Source organism: Macrotis lagotis, chromosome 6 (genome assembly GCF_037893015.1).
Source record: "Macrotis lagotis isolate mMagLag1 chromosome 6, bilby.v1.9.chrom.fasta, whole genome shotgun sequence".
NCBI classification, from domain to species: domain Eukaryota; kingdom Metazoa; phylum Chordata; class Mammalia; order Peramelemorphia; family Peramelidae; genus Macrotis; species Macrotis lagotis.
The window spans coordinates 125,509,600-125,533,233 of record NC_133663.1 but is presented as its reverse complement, the minus strand read 5'-3'; the positions used below and the strand labels follow the sequence as shown (position 1 = coordinate 125,533,233).

At 36.9% G+C, this 23,634-nt stretch overlaps 1 long non-coding RNA gene across 1 annotated transcript; it reads left to right on the top strand.

Moving 5' to 3' along the window:
• The first annotated feature begins 2,581 nt into the window (after positions 1-2,581).
• Positions 2,582-23,518, top strand: LOC141491817 (uncharacterized). Its single transcript, XR_012469776.1, has 5 exons — positions 2,582-2,676; positions 8,239-8,338; positions 20,335-20,637; positions 20,720-20,775; positions 23,313-23,518. It is a non-coding gene; the product is annotated as an uncharacterized LOC141491817 (long non-coding RNA).
• The last annotated feature ends 116 nt before the right edge of the window (positions 23,519-23,634 follow it).

Sequence of the window (23,634 nt, the reverse complement as noted above, 5' to 3'; positions counted from 1 at the left end):
CTCCTAGTCTATGATGTGAATTTTACTGAGTACTCAATATGAAGAGGAGCTTTTGATGATTCCCTTTTTTGACCACTGGGTAAAATTTAATACACATACCACTGGGCATAAAAAACCAAAAAATGAAATAATTTCTGCCTTCAAAGAACTTATGTCTACTGGGGAATTACAACATGTAACAGATAAACGGAGACTAAGAAATTGGAGCAAAAGAGAGCAATAGAAATGTGATGGTTGAGAAAAGGCTTTATGCTAGAAGATGGCAATTAAACTGAGTCTTGAAAAGTACTGAGATGCATTTCAGCAAAGAAGACTTCTTCTGCCAATACAAAGAGGTGAGAAATGAAATTCTGAGTGTAGCAAACAGTAGTCCAGTTTGGTAGGAATATAGAATACAGAGTACACAAAGATAATACCTAGAAAGGTAAATTAGAGTGAAGTTGGAGAGAACCTTAAATACTAAGCACAGATTTATATTTTGTTCTATACACAATAGAGAACCACCAATGATTTTTGAACAGGGAAGAGATATGGCTATCCCTCTGCCAGATTATTTTGGTAGTTGAGTGAAAGAAGGTTTAGAAAGGAGAACGAATATAAATACAGATACCAAATACTGTTATCTAAGCCCTCCCCCCCTGCCCATTTCCAATGTCTGAAATTATTTCATTAAAGATTTTATACCTTTTAAATTGGTTCTGGACTAAAGTACACATAATCTAAGAAGTATAATCCATTAAGATTTATCAATTCTTAATACCATTGTGTAAATAGTTTATCAATTTTTTTCACAGTATTGCTAAGTAAAGACTAGGGTAGTCAGGTATGACAGAGCAAGGCTGCTAATCTCTACCTCACAATCTTTTCCCTAAAGCTAACATCTTGGGCCTCTATCAGTGGTATGTCCCCTCTACCCTAGTGTGAGCTACCAGTTAGTGACTAGTACTCCAGTTCTATTCAATCAATCAGCACTTACAAAGAGTCATTTACTTCAAAGACAAAGCAAGAAAAAAAATTACAAATATTTTACTTCAAGGATATACACTCCCCTACATCACCTTGTTCTCTTTTTTTAACTTTATTTTTGAATTTTACAATTTTCTCCCTAATCTCAATTCCCTCCCCCCCACAATCCCCATAGAAGGCAGTCTGATAATCTTTACATTGCACCCTGTCTCTTAAGAGAGTAGGCTCACTCTTAGTTTAGCTTATACACATCGTTAATCCCACCAAGTTCACATCCAATTACTAACAAATGAAGACCAGCTTCAGCCACTGCTGGGTTGGATACTTAAGGATGTTCCACCCTCCTTGAGATACAGATGCTGAACTATCTACAAAAACTCAGTACAAATGGAACTCCCAAGCACTTGGGACCTAACTCTCCTGACCCTTTAAAACTCCAAAATTTGAAGCTTCCAGATCAATCCCCATTACTTAAATGAGAGAATAAATGCTGAGACAGTCAGAGAATCAAGGCCTATTTAATTGGGGATATGTACTGATCATGGAGGAAGAGAATCTAAGAGTTTTCCCCCTCACAAAATTGTTTCTCAAAAGAAACTATGAGCAAAGAAGTCAAACCAAGATAGAGATCCACCAAAAGAGAGGGTCAAGGTCAACTGGAACCTTTTGAAAGCATCCTTTGTTTGATTAGTAGACCAAAGTCATTTACAGAATGATCAGCCCAAGTCATTTCCATTCATGTCATCATGACTCCCCTAAAAAACTGGCTTCCTATCCTCTTCAATATAGGCAGTATCGGGGTGGCTAGGTGGTGCAGTGGATAGAGCACCGGCCTTGGAGTCAGAAGTACCTGGGTTCAAATCTGACCTCAGACACTTAATAATTACCTAGCTGTGTGGCCTTGGGCAAGCCACTTAACCCCATTGCCTTGAAAAATCTAAAAAAACAAAAACAAAATATAGGCAGTATCATCGGAGGCATTCCATGAATATGATCTGTTATGCCAAAAGATTTTACATTCTCCATATAAATTTATTCTCTGGGGTTAAGCCCCCAGCTCCCTCAACTTCCATTCCCATTCCCTTGTCCCTCATGCTTCTGGAGTAAACCTGTGGGTTTAAAGTCTGTTTCTAATGTCACTGTTCATAAATTCCCCCTTGTGCACATCCCCTAGTGTTCATCAATTGTTATCAATTAGCCAATCATGTGACCTTTTCTTTAGACATTTTCTTTAATCCTCATTAACTCTCAAAATTCCTCCTAAAAATTTATATGAAGGAGATATAGTAATTATAGCTATATCCAAAGGATAAGAACCAAGAAGTCTAAGGTAACAACCTCATAAACTAATAGCAGAGAAGTCCAATATCTAATCCCTAATGTGCTCCCCAATAAACTGTCCCCATAGTCTGACAGGGTAACAAAACCAAGCACTAGGGCTGGTCTTCTGGGATCCTCACATCAGTTCCTTTACTTTTGCTGTAAACTCTGCTATCATAGTCTGCACTGCTGTTGCCCCACCATTCTGTGACAACATAAAGCAGACTTCCACTCCCTACCCCCTGACCCCCAGGCCACCCCACCTCAGAGGAGATAAAAGTATATAAAAGCAAAAGTAGTACTTTAGCTGGGCAATGAGTACTATAACAACAAACTACTAGAAAACAAAGAACAAAGGAAAAAGAGCAGGATGCCAACAGGGATGAATAAGTAAGGATGCTTCACCAAGACCAAATGAAAGGGAAATGGCATAAACTGTAACCATTTCCATACCAACTCCCCCAGAAATTACTGGACAAGAACTCTATCTAATGAAAAGTGAATTCCCCAATATGGGAGGAAGCTGAGATAGCCTTGAGTTCTAGCCCTCATACCATAAAAGAGGAAAGAGTCAGAAAGAGAGTAATGGGGGTGGCTAGGTTGCACAGTGGATAGAGTACTAGCCCTAGAGACAGGAGTACCTAGGTTCAAATCTGACCTCAGACACTTAATAATTACCCAGCTGTGTGGCCTTGGGCAAGCCACTTAACCCCATTTGCCTTGCAAAAACCTAAAAAAAAAGAGAGAGAGTAGGGAGAGAGAGAGAGAGAGAGAGAGAGAGAGAGAGAGTAATAGAATAATATTAGGAGGCAGAAGACTGAAATAACCAAAGCTTTCAGGAAGAAGAAAACTCAGTTAAAAAGCTATAGCAAATGCTAATGAATCAACAGGGAATATGGCTTCCAAGATATCTAAATAATTTTAAACAGCTCTAAATAAATGTCTCAGGACAAAAAAAAAAAATTAAATGAACATCTATTCAGGCAAAGGACCTTGTAGAATACCAAGAGAGCATGTAACAACAGTAGGCTTTTCCCAAATTATTTGAGAGAAATAAGAACTACAAAAGCAGAATTTATGACCTAAATAGCAGAAATAAATAACAAAATAGGAAAAACTTGAATCATGGTGATAAGTTTCTCCAAAAAACAAAAGAAAGAATAACAGATCCAGGATAAAAAAAAATAGAGAGAAGTAAAGGAAAATGTGGAAGAAGAAAAGCCAAAAATATATATTTATTGAAAGTACATAAGATGGGGAGCAGAGCCAAGATGGAGGCAGGAGAAGAGCCTCTCTTAGGTGCTCTCTCTCCAAAATATTTCAAAAACCTTAAAATTATGACTCTAACTAACTTTTCGAGAGACAGAACCCACAGAAAGATCCAGTGAGGCAGTTCTCCATCCCAAGATAACCTGGAAAATAGTGGGAAAACTCTGTTCCACAGGTTAGAGGGGCAGCCCACTAGAGCAAATGAATTTCAGCCTCCCAGGAACAGCCCCAGGGTACCTGGGAGTGCCCCGAGCAGAAGCAGTTTCCTAACCTGCACCCCAGGGAGTGCCAAGCACAACTTGGAAGATCAGTAGGGAGACCTCTGCCAGAATATGAGTGTGAAGCCTAGGCCCTCAACATGGTTGCAGCACTCAGCATGGCCACAGCAACCCAGATCCAAGAAATGGAAGCAGGCCTGGGGACAGGAGTAACCCAGTGCCCTGAATGCTCAGCCCACTGAAGGTAAGGAGACTTCCGAGGTCTATTCTCTGTCTCTGGAACAGGACTCCAGGGCTCTGACCACATTCAGATCCTGATTGCAGTCTAGGCCCCCATAGAGCAGGCCCCCCCGTTTCATCCTCGTGGCAGTGGGGTGCACTTGTGGCCATTCACAAACCAGGATAACAATCAGAGTCTTACACACTGAGGTCCTTGTGGGGGTGTCCTAATAAAACTCAAAAGCTCAGGAAGCACCCCAAAACCAGGCACAGGCTGGGGAAATGAGTAAACAGAAAAAAAAAAAAAGAACCAGACCATTGACAATTACTTTGTCTATGATCCCAAGGAGGATCAAAATACTCAATCTGAAGATGAGAAAGTTCAAGCTTCTGCATCTAAAGACTCTGGGAAAAATAGAAGTTGGGCTTAGGCTATGACAGAGATCAAAAAAGATTTTGAAAATCAAGTAAGGAAGATAGAAGAAAAATTGGGAAAAGAAATGAGATAGATGCAGGAAAAACATGAAAACAAAGTCAACAGTTTGGTCAAGGAGATCCAAAAAAATGCTGGAGAAAATAACGTTAAAAACCAGCATAAGTCAAATGGATAAAACAGTTCAAAAAGTTATTAAGGAATTTGGATCAATGTATACCATGGAAACAATGTAAAGACAGACAAATTACCTTCTGTGGGGAGTGGGGGGAGGGAAATAAGATTAGGGGGAAAATTGTAAAACTCAAAATAAATAAAATCCTTAAAAATAAAAAAAAGGAAAAAAGGTTTTTGAGGAGAAGAATGCTTTAAAAAGCAGAATTGACCAGATGGAAAAGGAGATAAGAAAGCTCTTTGAGGAAAAGAAATCCTTCAGAGGTAGAATGTAAAGGAAGCTGATGACTTTTCAAGAAATCAAGACACAATAGTTCAACACCAAAAAGAATGAAAAATTAGAAGGAAAATGTGAAATATCTCATTGAAAAAACAACTGATCAGGAAAAAAGATTCAGGAAAAATAATTTTAAAATTATTGGGATACATGAAAGTCATATCAGGAAAATAACCTTGACCTCATTTTAAAAGAATTCCTACAGGAAAATTGACCTGATAACCTAGAAGAAGAGGGTAAAATAAAAATTGAGAAAATCCACTGATCTCCCCCCAAAAAGAGATCCAAAAAAAAAAACCCCAACTCTCAGAAATATTATGGCCAAGTTCCAGAACTCCCAAGTCAAAGAGAAAATATTACAAGTAGCCAGAAGGACACAATTCAAATATCATGGAGCTGCAGTCAGGATAACACAGGACTTAGCAGCAACTACATTAAGGGCTCGTTGGGCTTAGAATATAATATTCCAGAAGGCAAAAGATCTTGGAAAGCAATCAAGAATCAACTACCCAGCAAAACTAAACATCCTCTTCCAGGGGAAAAGATGGACTTTCAATGAAACAGGGGAATTTCAGATGTTCCTGTTGAAATGACCAGAGCTGAACAGAAAGTTTGACCTTCAAATATAAGACTCAAGTGAGGCACAGAGAGTGGAGAAGGGTAAATTATGAGAGACTCAATGATGATGAACTACATGTATTCCTGCATGGAAAAATGATACTGATAATACTCATATGAACCTTTTCATTTAATAGAGCAGGTAGGGGGTGACTAGGTGGCACAGTGGATAGAGCACCAGCCCTGGAGTCAGGAGTATCTGAGTTCAAATCTACCCTCAGACACTTAATAATTACCTAACTGTGTGGCCTTGGGCAAGCCACTTAACCCCATTGCTTTGCAAAAAAAGAAAATAACACTCAACCTCATAGAGCAGGGTGGAAGGAGCTTTTATAGATGTAGCACAGGAGAAAGCTGAATTTGAAGATATAATATATTGTAAAAATGGAGTCAATGGCTAAAAGGGAAAGGTACTAGGAGTAAGATATAGGAGAGGGAGAATAGGCTAAAATATTTCATACAAAAGATATTTTTTTTTTTGCAATGAGTTTTTCCAGTGGTCTGGAAGGGGGAAGGCAAGGGTGAATGAAGGAACCTTTACTCTCATCAGAAATGGTTCAGAGAGGAAACCTCATGCATATTCAATAGGGTATAGACATCTAGAGAAAATAGGAGAGAAGGGGGACAGGGGGAAGGGGGGGAAATGTGAGTGATAGAGGAGAGGGTAAATCATAGGAGAGAATAGTCAGATATAACACATTTTCTTTTTTACTTTTTTCAAGGTGCTGGGAATGGGTGGCCTGTCCGGGACCCATGGGGCCAGGTGGTTGCTAGGTCTCTGGGGTGATATGTGGGCTTGGGGCCTCTTAGCTCTGTCCCATGTGCCACTCAGCTATCCTACTGCACATTTTAGAAGAGGGACAGAGTGAAAGGAGAGAAAAAATATAATAGATGGTAGTGGGGAGGAGTGGATAAAGGGAATTATAATCAGCAACAGCAACTGTGGAAAAATATGGAAGTAACTCCTGTGATGGACTTATGATAAAGAATGTGATCCACCCAAGACAAAGCTGATGGTATCAGAACACAGACTGAAACACAGTTTTTTCTCTTTCTTTTACTTTATTTCTCATGAAGTTTTATATTTTGTCGGGGAGGAGTATTATGTTTACTCTTAAACAAGAGTATTTTAGTAATAAAGAAAAAATCTTCATCTTGGCATGAAATGTGACTGGCAGTTAGGATTTCAATGGATATTGAATGGTGAGGTCAGAGGGGTATTTCATTAAATCAAGTATTGTATATGTATTATGCTAATTAAATTTAGTGGAATTCACAAAAAAAAAGTATATAAGATCACTCTCCAAGCAAAGCATATTGGTCTCAGATATAGGCTTCATTGAGAGAGTTTAAGAAGCATAGATTAAGGGGCAGCTAAGTGGAGCAGTGGATAGAGCACTGGCCCTGGAGTCAAGAGGACCTGAGTTCAAATGTGACCTCAGACACTTAATAATTACTTAGCTATGTGACCTTGGGCAAGCCATTTAACCCTGTTGCCTTAAAAGCAAATATAAAAGAATCATAGATTAATTAGCTAACTGGACCTAATTAGCTTTTTAAAAAGATATCTACTAAAATGATTCAGTTCTAACTGGAACATATAGAATCTAAGTTCATAGAGAGTCAAGGGGAAGGCTGGCTCAAGTGTAGAACACATGAGGAAGTCAAAGACATTCCTAGAAGTCCTTTACGCTAGAAGACTTTCTTGTTCCTTCTTTGTGCCTTCATTACATTTTCCTTAGGCATAAGACCATTTTCTATCTCATAGAGTCCTAAAATTGTCTGTCCTCAGTAGGTTTAGTTTTTCCTCAATTCCTAATGTAAACACTGCCATCCATTATTCCAAGGACACTGCTTAGACACCCAATGCAACTCCAAAATCTTATGATCTTTTAAAGTTCTAAATATCACCTTCTGGGGAAGGGGTGAAAAAAGTACTCCCTCACAGAGAGACTTGACTAACACTTCTCTCTTCTTTAGATTGGCTGGTCCCTCAAATACTCAAGTTCTAAACTGTTTTGCTATTTTATACAAGTCCTAAAAAGCAAGATTGAGTTTCTCAGACCAATATACTTCTGTGTAGCACCATTTAATTTCATCCTGTGGCTTTCACTCCTTCCAAATTAAGAATTTTTCACTAGTTAGGTACCTTTGATGGATTAATTGGTCTAATAAAGTTGTTCTCAGTTGATTAAGGAAGTTACTTTAAGTGGGATGGGGTAACTGATTAATTCAATCAACTTCTACTCTGACAAACCCAAGAATAGTGTGAGCACATGGATATCTGCTCATTTATGTACAGTCATTTTCATCCCTTGTAATAGGCAGGCTCAGGACAATTTACTAAAAGCTTTTTCTGTCTGTTTACCTCTTAAATAAGTTGTCAAATAAGTAGCTGTTAGCTCATTTCAAGGGAAATGAATGTTCATGGAGTCCTTCAGGAAGTACTCACCTTACTTCTATGTTGTTTCAAGATGGATTAGAAATACAGTCCTTTTGAATAAGCTTAGTGCTTGGCTCAGAACACTTCTTTGGTAAACATCATCTATTACATAAACCAAAGGCCAGGGATATTTAGGGCAATTCCTCCATAATTTCTAAATTACATCTTTCAACATCAGACTTCTCTCTACATTCAAATCATCCACACTCCTTTCACTAATCTCCTGTGGTCAGTAAGACAGCTGATCAGAGTTAGGCCTTTGGTTGTGTGACAATAGAATCTCTGTGTGTGCTCTCCACAGCAAAAGTCAACTGCTATGTTTCTTCTACTCAGTACATGTTGATGAGTGGGGTCCTCATATTAAGGATGGAAGGAATATGAAGATTACTCTCAGATGCTATGTAAGTAACTTGGACTACTGATAAATGTTTCCTCCAAACAGAACAGATGAAATAGTTGCATAGGAATGAACATATTAAAGTACAAATTTTTCAATGTGGAATAGGGATAAAAACAACAAACCAAACCTGGTTTTAGAGACTTTTGACCTGGACTTCAGTCAGTCTTGGTTCCGCCACCTACTATCCCTCCAGCTGTGGGAAAACCATTTAACATCTTAAGTCTTAGTTTTCTCATCTGTGAAGAGTTGCCTATTATTATTTGTCCATTGAGCAATCCCACTATTTTGTACACTTGTTACAGGAGAAGAGGAAAGAGAGGGAGATTTCAAAAAGCATTTATAAGTGCTTACTATGGTGATACTTAATAGGGATATGAAGACAAAAAGCAAACAGTCCCCACCCTCAAGGAGCTAACAAATGGACTAGAAGCTATTAGAAGAAAGTCTACCATGAACAGACCTGGACTCTGTGGCTTGACAGTAATTATGCATCCTCATTTATAGAGGCTGGTCTGAGCATGTTTCTGAGTATAGTCCAAAAGAGTCATATATTTATGTACATTTGTTCAACCTTGTCCAGGGCCTCTTTTGAGCTTTTTAATAGATGAGAAGAGAGGAGGGGACTGAAAATTGAGGTAAAAAGCCAAAATTGAGGTAAAACACCATGAATACTTTCAACCCTTCTGTCCTTATCAATCTGTCTCAATTGACATCCTATATACATTGTTTTGAGGTTCAAAGCTACTTTTGAGCAATACCTAAAGCCACACCTACATGTTGATTCTAGTCCAATCCCATGATTCTTTCAGCCTCAATATTGCTGTCTCCATATTAATGAAGAATGAATAGTAAAATCTCTGGATCCAGTTCCATTACATTACTATCCCAATGAGAAATATACAGGATTTTAGATTTAGCCCCCTAGAGATAATACATAAAAGACCTCGTCTAATCCCTTCATTTTAAAGATTGGGGAAATTAGGTCCCAGTTTGGTGAAGTTACTTGCCAAAAAAGTAAAGTGATCAAGCCCAAGATTAGAACCCAGGTCCTCTAACTCCATATACAGAGCTCCTTCCACTGTATCATGCTGCTACCAAGGGTATTTTTTTTTTCCATTTTCTACATTATATATAACATTTAAATAGAAGATATAATAATTACCTTTTAAATAAACATTCTTTACAAATCAAGATAGAATCATTTTAATACAGCTTGATAGAATTCAAAAAGACAATCAATGCAATGTTTGAATAATACAAGGCAGCCTGTTCTAGTACAAAGTACAAGATTTGGGGTGATCTGAGTGACATTGGACAATAGCCTCTCTGGTCCTCAGTTTCCCCAGGTCTCCAACCTTCCTTCCAGTTTTAAATCTATAATCCAATGATAAATATTAAAGCTGCCATCAATTTGTCACCCCTGGGCTACAAATAAATGGGTGTTAAAAGCATGTAGACAAATTTTCATTAGCTAAGCAATGTTGAATAATGAAAAGAGGAGAGAGAGGCACTCCACTTCCCAGCGGCAACAGGATCTGTCAGATTGCCACAATCACAGCAACATTTTACTGGGTGCTGTGTACAAAATTGCTAGGACATGACATTCACTTCTGAAATTAAGCCTTCTCAATTGGGTTTTTCTGCCAAAGAAGTGAGGGAAAGAAATGTCTAATTTTAATTTAACACTAAATCCAAAGGCAGTACAGCTGTTGTATTTGGGCTGTTGAGCTCAGCTGTTTTGTTCTGAGAGAGGCACAGCTGCCTTTTGATGTTGCCTGTTATTCAAGACTGCTCTCATAGAACAAGGTTTAAATGTATAATGAGAAGCACTACATAGGAAGCTCACATGTCTCTGATGTGCTCAGTTTCCTTTTTTTTTTTTGCTGCAGTTTCATTTTTTGGCCATGATCTTTCAGTTCCAACATGGGCTAATGTAATTTCCTTGGTTTTTTAGTCCAGAATTATGCTCTTGAGAGCATCTTCTCTTATTTAGATCACGAGAACTTATAGCTTGAAGGGGCCTTAAAGTTCTCCTATTCCAACCCTCTCCTTGTCTGAGTGAAGTCCAAAAGTCCAGTGACTTGTCCAAAGTCACACAGCTTGTTCATAGAAGATCTGGAACAGAGCCAACATCTTCTCATCTTTTATCTTCTAGGTCAGCATTGTTTCTATAACTCTAAATGCTGTCTTGGACAATTTTTTTCCCAGTTTTTATTTAAGTCTTCTCCCTCCATCCCCATCCTGCTTAAAGTTTCTTTTTCTTCACCAATGGTTTTCACATTTACTGATCATTTTCTTTTCCTCTGCTCAGATTATACAATCATCCATTAAAAAGGGTGTACATAGCTGTTTTTGATGAGTTCAAATGTCCAAGGTCACAAAAACTACTGAAGAAATGGACAGAGATGATAAATGAGCTAGGATTAGTGATCTTCAAAGGACTACATGAATTTGAGACAAGCTGCTTGACTAGAAAAGGGCAAAATAATCCTAATGTTAAAAAAAGAGGAAGGGAAAGGGATATTGAATGGAGATGAGGAAATTGTGACAGTATCAGGAAAGAGAACTTGACTGCTGGCAAAATTCTAGAACATTTTGTTAATGAACATATTATATTTTTATAGTTTTAATGAATGGAGGGAAAGGATGAAGTAATCTTCTAAACCAGATTTGAACTCAGATCCTTCTGATTTTAGGGTCAGTGTTCTACCCACTATGCTATCTAATAATGTTTGTCCTTCATCTTATTTTTTTTAATTTTATTTTATTTAAGGTAATGGGGTTAAGTGACTTTCCCAAGGTCACACAGACAATTATTAAGTGTTTGAGGTCATATCTGAACTCAGATCCTTCTAATTTCAGGGTTGGTGTTCTACTCACTGTGCCATCTAATAATGTTTGCCCTTTGTTTTCTTTTCTTTCTTTTTTTTTTTTTTTAGGTTTTTGCAAGGCAATGGGGTTAAGTGGCTTACCCAAGGCCACACAGCTAGGAATTATTAAGTGTCTGAGACCAGATTTGAACTCAGGTACTCCTGACTCCAGGGCTGGTGCTTAATCCACTGCGCCACTTAGCCGCCCCTGTCCTTCATTTTCAAAGACCATGACATCAGGGAGGTGATACCATGAAAAGTACATGAATTGGATTTGAGTGAGGTGATGTTGTGCTAAGTCAGCAGCCTTACTATCTCCCCGGGAACCCTCTGAGTCCATTGGCAGTTATGGATCAAGTTAACTGGATCTGACCCTGTATGTGAGACAATCAGGGTTAAGTGACTTGCCCAAGGTCACTCAACTAGTAAGCAGCAAGTGTCTGAGGTCAGATTTGAACTCCAGTCCTTCTGATTCCAAAGTCAAAATATCTATCTGCCCCCTTAGCTGCCCCCTAGGCATGAAAGTACAAGATGGGATAGCATGCAGAACCAACATCAGGGAGGTCAGCTAGAACACAGAGAACATGAGGGGTACGTAATGTACAATCAGTCTGGAAAAATTAGCTTGACCCAGATTGGGAAAAACTTTAAATGCCAAACAAAGGAGTTTGTATTTAGAAAGCCAATGGGCTAAGTGCATGGCATGATCAGACATGTACCTTAAGCATATCAATTTTTCATCTGTGTGGAACATGAATTGAAGAGGAAAGAGGCTGGATACAAAGAGATCAGTTAGGAGGCTATCGCAATATTACAGGCAAAAAATGATGAAAGAGATCATGAAAAAGGGTAAAAAACCAACATGTACAAAAGTATTCATAGCAGCAAACAATTGGAAATAAAGAGGATGACAATCAATTGGAGAATGACTGAACAAACTGTGGTACATCATTGTGATGGAACACTATTATTCTATCAGAAATCAGACTTCAGAATAGCCTGGAAAGACTTGCGTGAACTTGTGCTGAGTGAAGTGAGCTGAACCAGAATTACATTATATATACTAACAGCAACATTGGATGATGATCAATTATGATGGATGAATGAGAGTGAGGAGTTGGATGGAGATGATTCCTGGGTTGTAAGCCTGAGGAACTGGAAGAATTTCTCTCCCTCAAGAGGAATAGTAGTTGTTTTTAGGGTGAAAAAATGAATTGTTTTGAACATGTTGAATTTGACATATTTATGGGACATTCAGAAAGATCCAGCTAGCAGTTGCAGCTCAGGAGAGAGTGTAATCAATCAACATTTATTAACCACCAACTATATACAAACACAGAGCTAAGCACTAGGAATACAAAGACAAAAAATAAACACTCCCTGACCCCAAATAGTTTAAAATCATTGACTTTGCCTTGACTTTACAAGCCTTGACTGTCAGTCCCCAGTCTCTAGACTGCTCTTCTTCATGTGATTTATATTTTGATCTTTTTAATATTTTTGCTGAATCTACCTTCTCAGGAAATTCTAGATTTAAAAAATAACTTTTAATGTCTCATTTTATTTCTCCCCTGGAAGAATTTTATAACTGAAACTTTTATATAGACATATAAAATTTATAATATTTTAAAACTTTATATTATTATCTATCATTGTTAGTCATTTCAATTGTGTCCAACTCTTTGTGACTCCATTTGGAGTTTTCTTGGCAAAGATATTGGATTGGTTTGCCATTTCATTCTCCAGCTCATCTTATAGAGAGGAGATTGAAGTAAACCAGGTTAAGTGACTGCCCCAGGGTCATTCAGTTAGAAAGTGCTTGAAGCCACAGTTGAACTCAGATCTTCTTGACTCCAGGTCTATCATTCTGTCTACTGCCCCACCTAGCTACCCTATACATTCAAATGTGCATATATATATGTGTGTTTGTGTGTGTGTGTGTGTGTGTGTGGGTATGGATTTTATAATCTATATATTTTCATCTTCAAATTGTATATTACATACACATATATGCCCACATGCATATACAAACATATAAATTCCTAGTCCCCTTATTCTTTTGCTACTTGGTTTTCAATTCTCATAAAACCCTTCAAATTTTTAGATCACTTTGTAACTTTAACAAACCACAGTCAACTATTTAGGGAAAATTATTTAATCAACAGCAAAAAAGGAAAATGTGCCCAAGGCCATAGCAACATACTAAGAATGGACAATTTCTCATAGAGCTAGAATAGAAATGTATTTATCCTGGGATTTTAGGTCAAGAGTCAGTAACAGCTGCCCTCTATACCTTTGCAGTTTATTCAGACTCTAACCAATGGAACCTTTGAATCTTCAAACTTTAGTGACAATAATTGAAGAAGTCTATAACTGTATGTTAATGTATGTTCACTGCAAAGTTTTTTTTTCATAAAATTTCATACTAAAGGGAAAAAAGGGCTCCCCTCATTTTACAGATGAGGAAATAGAGGAAAAGAGAGCTTATGTGATTTGCCAAGATCATACCATGGGTAAAATGGCAGAGCTGAGACTAAAAATATTCTGTTTTCTTTCTTCTACACCAGGTCATGAATCTCTTTCTTCCCTCTCTTCCTTTCTGATTCATATTTGAACCCCTCCAGATCAAATTTTCCCTGCCCTCAGATATAACAATTAGCTGATCTGATAAATCCATTGTTTTAATAGGAGAAAGGTCCTCTTCCCACTATTCCTGTTTCTGTTCACTAACTGCATCCCAGAAGAGGTAAGGTAAAGGGCAGAACTCCATGTCCAGTTCTAGCATTCTGCATTTTGAACTGCAGCTGTTCGGCTGAGCACTGATTCATCTTTCGTACCCCTCCAAGTGGTTGTCAGGATTTGCCTTTCTCTAGCCCTGGGCTCTCTACTCTTAACTGTATTAATCTATTCACTAACTCCTCAGTATATTCACTAGATACTACCTGATACTTACCCATATCCTGAAACTGGCTCCTGCCCAAGCAGGAAATATAAGAAACTTTTGGATGAAGTAGAAGTTTCCTTCATTTCATGGTCTTACTGAGCATGTCATGTCTTATTTCTGCCTTCCCCCACAACCATTCTAAATAATATTGTCTCAGTTGCTAGTATACAGTATATATTTCTCTACTTTCCTTGCATGACTTCTTACCATACTAAGATCTTTAGGCTCTTAGATTTTTTTATATAATAGAATCGTATTTCATCCAATTACATGCAGAGACAATTCTTAATATTTATTTTTTTATTTTTAGGATTTTGCAAGGCAAATGGGGTTAAGTGGCTTGCCCAAGGCCACACAGCTAGGTAATTATTAAGTGTCTGAGGCTGGATTTGAACTCAAGTACTCCTAACTCCAGGGTCAGTGTTCTATCCACTGTACCACCTAGCCACACCACCCCCAATAAGCTATATCAAACAGCTTAGGGCGGCTAGGTGGCTCAGTGGATAAAGCACTGGCCCTGAAGTCAGGAGTACCTGGGTTCAAATCTGGTCTCAGACACTTAATAATTACCTAGCTGTGTGGCCTTGGGCAAGCCACTTAACCCCATTTGCCTTGCAAAAAAAAAAAACAGCTTACCATATCAAGAAGTGAGGAGAAGAGTGATGGACAGGGAGAATTTGGAACTCAAAATTTTAAAAACTGAATGTTAAAAAAAAGTTTTTACATGTAATTGGGGAATTTTAAAAATATTTCTAAAAATGGAATGGAATATGATAGGAGATAGTGGTTCCCCGCCCCCATTCTCTCAAATGGAGATCTTCAAGGAAAAACTGAATGGCACTAGTAAAATATAAATACCTAGATGGTATAATGGAAAGAGTGCTGGATCCAGAGTTTGGGAAGTCCTGAATTGAAATTCCATTACAGACACTTATGTGACCCTAAAAAAAGTCACTAAATCTGTTTGCCCCCATTTCATCATATGTAAAATAGGCACTAGCACCTAACCCCCAGGGTTGTTGTGAGGATAAAAAGAGTGCTATATAAATGCTAGCTATTATTATTATTATTATTAAATGTGTTTTGAGGAAAACTCTTACTCCATTATAGGTTAGGTTGGATGTCCCCTGAAGTCATTTTCAACTCCAATTGATCTTGTGATCAACTGGATCACAACTCTATGAACTTGTGAAAATGAGTCCCAAAGATGTGAGTAATTTGCCCTAGGACACACAGATAATTAAGACATTCAGAATTAGAGTCCACTAAATGCAATGCTTACAACACCAACTAATTAGAAAAGAATAAAAATTATAATACTCTACTTTCTATTTGAAAAAGTTTGGTAAGTACTAATAAATTAGCATTTTGTAAGTTAATTCTTGACAGATTTAAACATGTATTCCTTGTACTGTGAGCTATTTTTCTTCCATGAAGCTTTCTAGGACAATCCCCAGATGCAATCTCTTCTTCCTCAGTCTTGTTGCATTTTTATTCTACAATGAGGAAGGCTGCTTGGCATAGTTAATAATAGCCAGCCTCAAATCAGGACCACCTGGGTTCAAGTCCTAACAATCTCTGACTCAGTTTGACTGTGTGACCTTCAGCAAGAGATTTAACATTTCAGTCCCTCCCTTCTTCCTTATATCAACTAAAGTGATATGTAGCAGATTAGTCAAGGATCTACACTGGTGAAACAACTTTTTCATGGATTATTCACTATACCAATGAAGTCACAAGTTCTGTTAAAAAAAATTCTGATATTTTGTATTTTGTCTTATCATTACTACTAGACTGCAATGAGCTCTATTAGGGCAGGAACCATATTTATTGTTTCAGCAATATTCCTTGAATGTCATAGCAAGTTCTCCACAAATTAATTTCTCCTTACAAAAAGGGTGAGGTATTTCTTGATATGTACACTTACTTTTCAAGGATGCCTGATTATTGATGAGGGAAGAGTTAGCTTTCATAAAGTAAAAATATATATATATATTTACCAAAATGCATTATGCTAGCAAACCCAAATTCTAAGCACATTAAACAAGATCCTTCCACTATTACCATAATCCCAGGCCTTTTTTCCTTTATCCTATTTAATTGACATTGTTTGCTTGTTTATTTATTTTACTTTAGGAATCTGACTTCTGTGGTACCAGCACAAAGTCCCAGGTAGTAGAAACTTAAGCCCCTCCCAACTCTTTCATTCTTGTTCAAAATTTTACTATCACCTAGGCCTTTCCTTATCTTTAATACAATAAAGGACTTGACCTGGTGACTTCTAACATACACCTTTAAAGTTTATGATCTTCTTGGCAAAGATCATACTATCAGAGCAAGAAGCAACAAATCTTTCTATAAACCAGAATTTTCTTTATGAGAGTGAGAAGCTAATTACTGCCAGGACAACTTATTCATTTCTGTCCTTTTATAAAATTTTTAACAGAAGTTCCAAAGAAGGGGCGGCTAGGTGGTACAGTGGATAGAGTACTGGCCTTGGAATCAGGAATACCTGAGTTCAAATCCAGTCTCAGACACTTAATAATTACCTCGCTGTGTGGCCTTGGGCAAGCCACTTAAGTAAGTACAAGAACTAGATTCAAAATCAGGAAGACCAGAATTCAAAAATCCTCTCCCAGATTCTTACTATTTTTGCAAATCTAGACAAGTCACTCAGTCACTTACTATCTATGAGATTTGGGGGGGGGGGGTAAATTTCTTAACCTTTCCTTGAATTTCCTCATCTATAAAATGAGGATAATAGCACTTTCCTAACAGAATTGTTATGAAAATCAGATGATATAACGTGTACAATGCTTTGCAAAAGTCAAAGCACTATGTAAATGTTACCTATTGGTATTACAAAAAACTAAAACATATAAAAATATTTTCATTTTCATATAAGGTTTGAACATATTGCTTATTTTGTTTTTGTCCTAGTCTTATGTTTGGTTGAGTTCAATAGTATCGTCATCATAAAATCCTTGGCCATCCCTCAGAGCTGAACAGAAAAAAAGCTTCTTACTATTCCCTCTAGTAATATTTTATCAAAATTTGCAGTCCTAAAATTTCTATTTAAGTGCAAATTCAGAACCCAGGATAACTTATGGTTCTATGAGGAATTCATAACAAATAGCCTCTGAAATTGGTGTGGTAATCAATAAGAGAAAAAAATGTTTATTGTATTTTTTACTCTTTAAAAAACTTGCCTCTGGAATGGAGGAATAGTAAAAATTTATTGGCTGCCCTCAAAAACTATAAACAAAATATCAAAAAATAATTCTCAAATGATTGAAAGAATATTCAAAACCTGTGATTGGAATACATAAATATAATTTTTTAAAAGATGATACTACCTAAATCAGTTTACAGATTTAGTATTATAAGAATCAAACTATCAATGGAATTTTTTACATAATTAAAAATTATAAAATTATAAAACTTTGATTCCTTCAAGTGAATTTTACAATTTTTAACTGTTTAAAAAAATTCCATTGATAGTTTGATTGAATAAAAAAAATAGAGATGAAAAATGATCTCCAGACTTCAAATTATACTTATAAAATAGACTTTAAAGCTATTTGGTATTGATTTTAAAAATAAAAATATTGATTAATGGAATAGATTAGGGGGCAGCTAGGTGGCGCAGTGAATAAAATACCCGCCCTGGAGTCAGGAGTACCTGGGTTCAAATCCGGCCTCAGACACTTACTAATTACTTAGCTGTGTGGCCTTGGGTAAGCCACTTCACCCCATTGCCTTGCAAAAAAAACCTAAAAAAAAAAAAGAAATAGATTAGAGAAGAATCAGCAACACCTAATTCAGTGACCCAGTGTTTTATAAACCCAATAATATAAGGAAGAACTAAGGTTGTTTGATAAAAATTAGATTTAGACCAATGTTGTTCACCATTTACTAAGATAAGCTCAAAATTGATACATGACTTAAATGTTAAAGGTCAAAAAAAAAAAGAAAATAGAGAATGAGAATGAGATCAGGTATCTTTCACAGATATGTCTAGGGAGAGAGTTTGTTTTTTTTTAATTCGTTTTTCCAACTGCATACAATAGCACACCACCAATTATTACCTTGCAAGGTTTTAAGTTCTACACTTCTCTCCCTCCCTCCCTTCCCTCCCCTCAACAGAAAGCAATCCAACACAGGCTCTACATTTATAGCTATGAGAAATTGAGATCCATATTGATCATGCTATGAGAGAAGAATCAAATTCAAATGGAAGAAAAATATTAGAGATAAGGGAAAAAATGACAAAAAATAAGACAACTTTCAAAAATTGAAAGTAATAAGCTTTGTTCTTCATTTTGTTGTTGCTTTTATAAGGCAATGGGGTTGTGACTTGCCCAAGGTCACATAGATAATTATTCCTTCTTCCTTCCTTCCTGGATTTGAGGCTGAATTTGAACTTGCGTCCTCCTGACTCTATCTGCTGCAATACCTAGTAGCCCTCTCTTTGGTTTTCATTTAAACCCCATGGTTCCCTTTCTGGGTATGGATGGCACCATCCATCACAAGTCCTTTAAAATTGTTCTTTATTATTGTACTGTTGAATTTGTACAAGTCCATCATAGGGGGAGAGTTCTTAACCAAATGAGGGATACTCAGTCAGAAAAGGATAAATTAGATAATTTTGATTAGAGGAAGTTTAAAAGTATTTGTATAAACAAAATCAATGCAAAAAGCTGTTGCTTTTTTTCAGCAAATTTCTTTTATAAAGGTCAGATCCAAGAGATACAGTGTGGAGTTATAAAGGAAAATCATCATCACCATCCCGCTATTAGATGGAAACTTCAAGACAGAAAAGTCATATATATATATTCATAGCAGCTCTTTTGGGGTAGCAAAGAATTAGAAACAAAATAAATACCCACTGGGGAGTGGTTGATAAAATGTGGCACATAAATGTAATAGATCACTGTGTTGTCAGAAATGATGAATATGATGAATACAGAAAGGTATGAGATCTACAAGCACAAATGAAAAATGAAGTAAGCAAAATCAGAAAAATTATGCATGATGATTGCAACAAATTAAATTAAAAGACATAGGTACAACTACAAAACAAATGAAATTGAATTCTATAAAATTATAATTACCATTCATGGCCTGAAGAATAGATTTCAGAAGATATCATTCATTGCTTAATACACTAATTATAACCCCAGGTTTTTAAAAATGTTTTAATTCCCCCCCCCTCTTTTTAAAATTTCTAACAAGAGAAGAGAAAGAAGAAGGATTCTTGGGAAATTCAGGTTATTTAAAAGCAAAAAAATATATATCAATAGAATTTTTTTAATGAATGAAATGTCTGTATCCTTTACTGAAAGACTAGCAGCTCCTTTTGTGGTGACAAAGCACCAGAATAAAAGAAGATGCCCTTTGAATGAATTGTGGCTATAAAAATTGTATTATAATAATAATTAAACTGAGAGGGCAAGACCCTTAGGATATCTCACTGATGGCAGTAGATAAGAAAAAAAGGAACTTCTGGCCAGAACAGAATTGCTATTTGGTATTCACTCTGAGCCAATCAGGGCCTTAACAAGAAATCTTACTAAGTCTTTGAGTGAGTTCAGAAAAAAAAAAACAGAGACAGAAAAACAAGAGAGGGGGACAGGAGGAATATGGGAGGGAGGGAGGGAGGAAGGGAGGAAGGAAGGAGGGAGGGATGGATGGAAAGAAGGAGGAAGAAAGGAGGAAGGAAGGTGGGGGGAAGAAAAAAAATTTTTTGCTTTAAGTAAAAGGGGTCAATTTTGGACTCTGCTTCATTTCTCCCTTACCTAGCCTTAATCAGTGCATGAATGTTGTCTCAGTCAAACTGTGACCTGGGAAAGACTTAGCTTAAAAAGGCCAAGGTCTCCCACTGCATCTGGGATCACTTCCAGTTGTTCTGATCTATATCTGGTCTCTAGACCCAGATGACTCTGGAGGGGAGAGAGATTGGTGACTTTGAACAGCACTCTTCTCACTTAAATCCATTCATTCCCTGATGTCATGGTCTTCTTGAAGCATGAAGGACAAACAAGATAATAATAGTTAACATATAGAATGGTGTTTACTATGTGTTAGGCACTGTGCTTTGTTTTACAATTATTATCTCATTTGGCCTCACAACAACCCTGGAGGTGGGGGGGCAGGGTTGCTATTATTACCCTTATTTTACAGATGGAGAAGCTGAAGTCAAGAGACTGGTCCAGTGTTACACAGCCAGCAAATATCCAAGACCAGATCTGAACTTGGATCATTCCTGATTTGAGGCCAAGGGCCATGAAGCCGCATCTCATGAATGCAATGAAATGTTACTATATCATAAGAAGTGATAGATATGAGAACCAAAATAACAAATTAAAATGGAAAGAAAAAATATGTAACTGAATACCAAGCAATTAATTATGACCTAGGCTGGCTCTAAAGAAAAGATGAGAAAATGTACCTTCATTTAATATTTTCAAAAGTGGAAGATTATTGGTAAGAAACATTGTATATACCATCAGATTCAGTTGATATGCTTAATTGCTGAATTGCTTTGTTTTGCTTTTTTTTTTTTAAGAACAAGGGAAGGCTCTTCAGATCGGAGATAGGGGAGGAATATGTTAAGAAATGAAGGTAAGGAAAAACAAAATTTATCAAAAATAATTTTTTAAATAAAAACAATTGGGGGCGGCTAGGTGGTGTAGTGGATAAAGCACCAGCCCTGGAGTCAGGAGTACCTGGGTTCAAATCTGGTTTCAGACACTTAATAATTACCTAGCTGTGTGGCCTTGGGCAAGCCACTTAACTCTATTGCCTTGCAAAAACCTAAAAAAAACAAAATAAGTAACCTAGAATTCTGGGTTCCAGTATAGACCAGGTAGGTGATTAGGACCTAACCAACAGTAACAGTTAAGAATTTGTCCACCTACACTGACTGGATGAACTAATGTAGAGTATAGTAAGCAAATCAAGAGAATAATTTACATAATGACAATAATGTAAAGTAGAACAGTACTCTTTGACAACAAAATTCTGATAAATGAAATGACTAGTCCTGATTCCAGGGGACTGACAGTTAAATTCAAGAAAAAGGAGGTCAACTAAGGTGTGAATGAGAAACTCTGTTTTGACAACACCATTGTGTGAAATTATTTTACTTAACTAGATTCCTTGGTTATAAAAAAACAGTTCTACTGGGACACAGACAATTTACGAAGCGAAGAAGTACAAAAACAGCAATTACAAAGACATCAATAAGGCATTTCTTTTTTTTAATTCTTTATAAATATATACACTTTTCATGTCAGAAAATTTTATTTTCCATAACACCAGGGACTCATTGTATCAAGCCCCAAGTGTTCAGTTAAATCTCAAAGCTTCTACTGATCAGTAGCATACAAATGGAATCCATTCTCAATTTCAAAGGAATTCAGCTTTCAAATGTGGCCTCGGATAACCAAGTATACCCTAGCTTATCCTAGCTAAGCCAACAGTTTTCTCAACTGATATTCCAAGTGTATTATTAATGAGGTTTATGTTCAATATTCCTAGTTTTAATACTAAGCTTTTACATATTACACAAACGTTTGTACAGTAAATATTTCCTCTCCCTTCCCTACAATGCAACAATAGGAATTTTCCATGCTTTACTTTTAGAAATATCCAGTTCTATTGGATGGATGGATGGATGGATGGATGGATGGATGGATGGATGGATGGATGGATAGGAGAGAGAGACTGAGAGATGGATGGATAGATAAATAGACATATAGCTATAGATAAAGACTGATAGATATAGATGTAGGTACAGACTGATAGGTAGATAGATGCAGAAAGGGAGGAAGAAGGAGAGAGAAGATTGGAAATTGGCAGCACTTTTATCAGTACAAACATTTAAATTTCTCTCTTGGTAGAACCAATAAGATAGCACTTGATATTTTTCATAGCAGTGAAAGGATAATTAATCACAAAATATTTTTAAAAAGTACTAGAATCAGAAATTCCAGATGTGAATAGCATCATTATTGTTTACCTTCCTTTTTTTAGAAACAGAATAAAAAAAGCATTAGGTATATAGGAAATAGGAAATAAAATGTGTTTTTCATGGGATGTACAAGTTTCAAAGATTTAAGATAAAGTTGTTGATCTATTAGATGTATTATTTGATACAATGCTACTATTGCCTAAAACATTTGCCAGTTATAATATTCAATCTGAGGTAATATGTTGATTGTGAGAAATTTCATATTGTAACACTTAAGGATTGAACTGAAAAGCTGAAGGCTGTAACCCACTCACACTTGATAACAGGCTGCTATAACAAAGTTAATCTATTGTCTTAGATTATCACCCGATGTTAATTTTCTTAAAGGATTAAACCAGTCCTGAAGTCAGGAAAACCTGAGTTAAAACCTAACCTAAGACACTTAGTGTATAATCCTCAGCAAGTTATTTAATGTTTGCCTCAGTTTCTTCAACTGTAAAGTGGAGATAAGTACAGCCCCTAACTAGCAATGTTGCCAGGATTAAATGAAATCATATTTGTCATACTGTACCTGGCACTTATTGCTGTTGTGGTGTTGTTTTCATTTCAGCTGTGTCCAATTCTTAAGTTCTCCTTTGGAGAAAAATAATGGTTTGCTATTTTCTTCTCCAGTTCATTTGAAAGATGAGAAAACTGAGGCAAACGAGGTGAAATAACTTGCCTAGGGTCACACAGCTAGTAAATGTGTGAGGTGGGATTTGAACCCAGGAAGGTGAGTGAGTCTTCTGGACTCTAGACCTGGTGCTCTGGGCAGCATGACGCTACCTAGCTTCCCCCACATAGGGGGAATACGTAGTAGATGCTATATAAAGGCTTATTCCTTTTTCCCTTCTTAGTCTGCCATTTGACAGACCTCTTTCATCTCTATTCACAGTATAAATGTCCTAGTTATAATCTGCAAAACAAAATCTGCGCTCTCTTCCCCATTGACTTTAAAAATAAAAATGAGTCAGAAAGAGTACTGGACTTCAACTAAGACCAGCTGGATTTGAGTCCTACTTAACTCCATTTGTTCATCTTTTATTTTCAAAGAGGACCTATGACATCAGGGATTGATGACTCTTCAGTAAAATAGACTGAAGGAGGCAGAGCTGCACAAAGTCATCAGCCTCACTTTCTCTTCCAGAATCATCAAAGTTCCATAAAAAGACAGAAAGTCAGGATGATGGTGATGGTGATGGCTTAAGATGCAGTGGATGATCTTGATGTCTGATATCTGACCAAGCTCTAAGAACTCCACAGGACCTGTTTCCTCTGCTTTTATGGCCATTGAAATGAATTGTTTTCATCCATCCATTCCATGGCCATTGGAATAAACTGTTCTAAATTGTTCTGCTGGGGGGCCATTTGTACATGCTTGGGGTAAACATCCCCCTAATTCAAGGATGGGTTTGAGGTCTGGCAGTTATCCTCAACCGGCCAAGATAGGTTTACCAGAATATGACAGA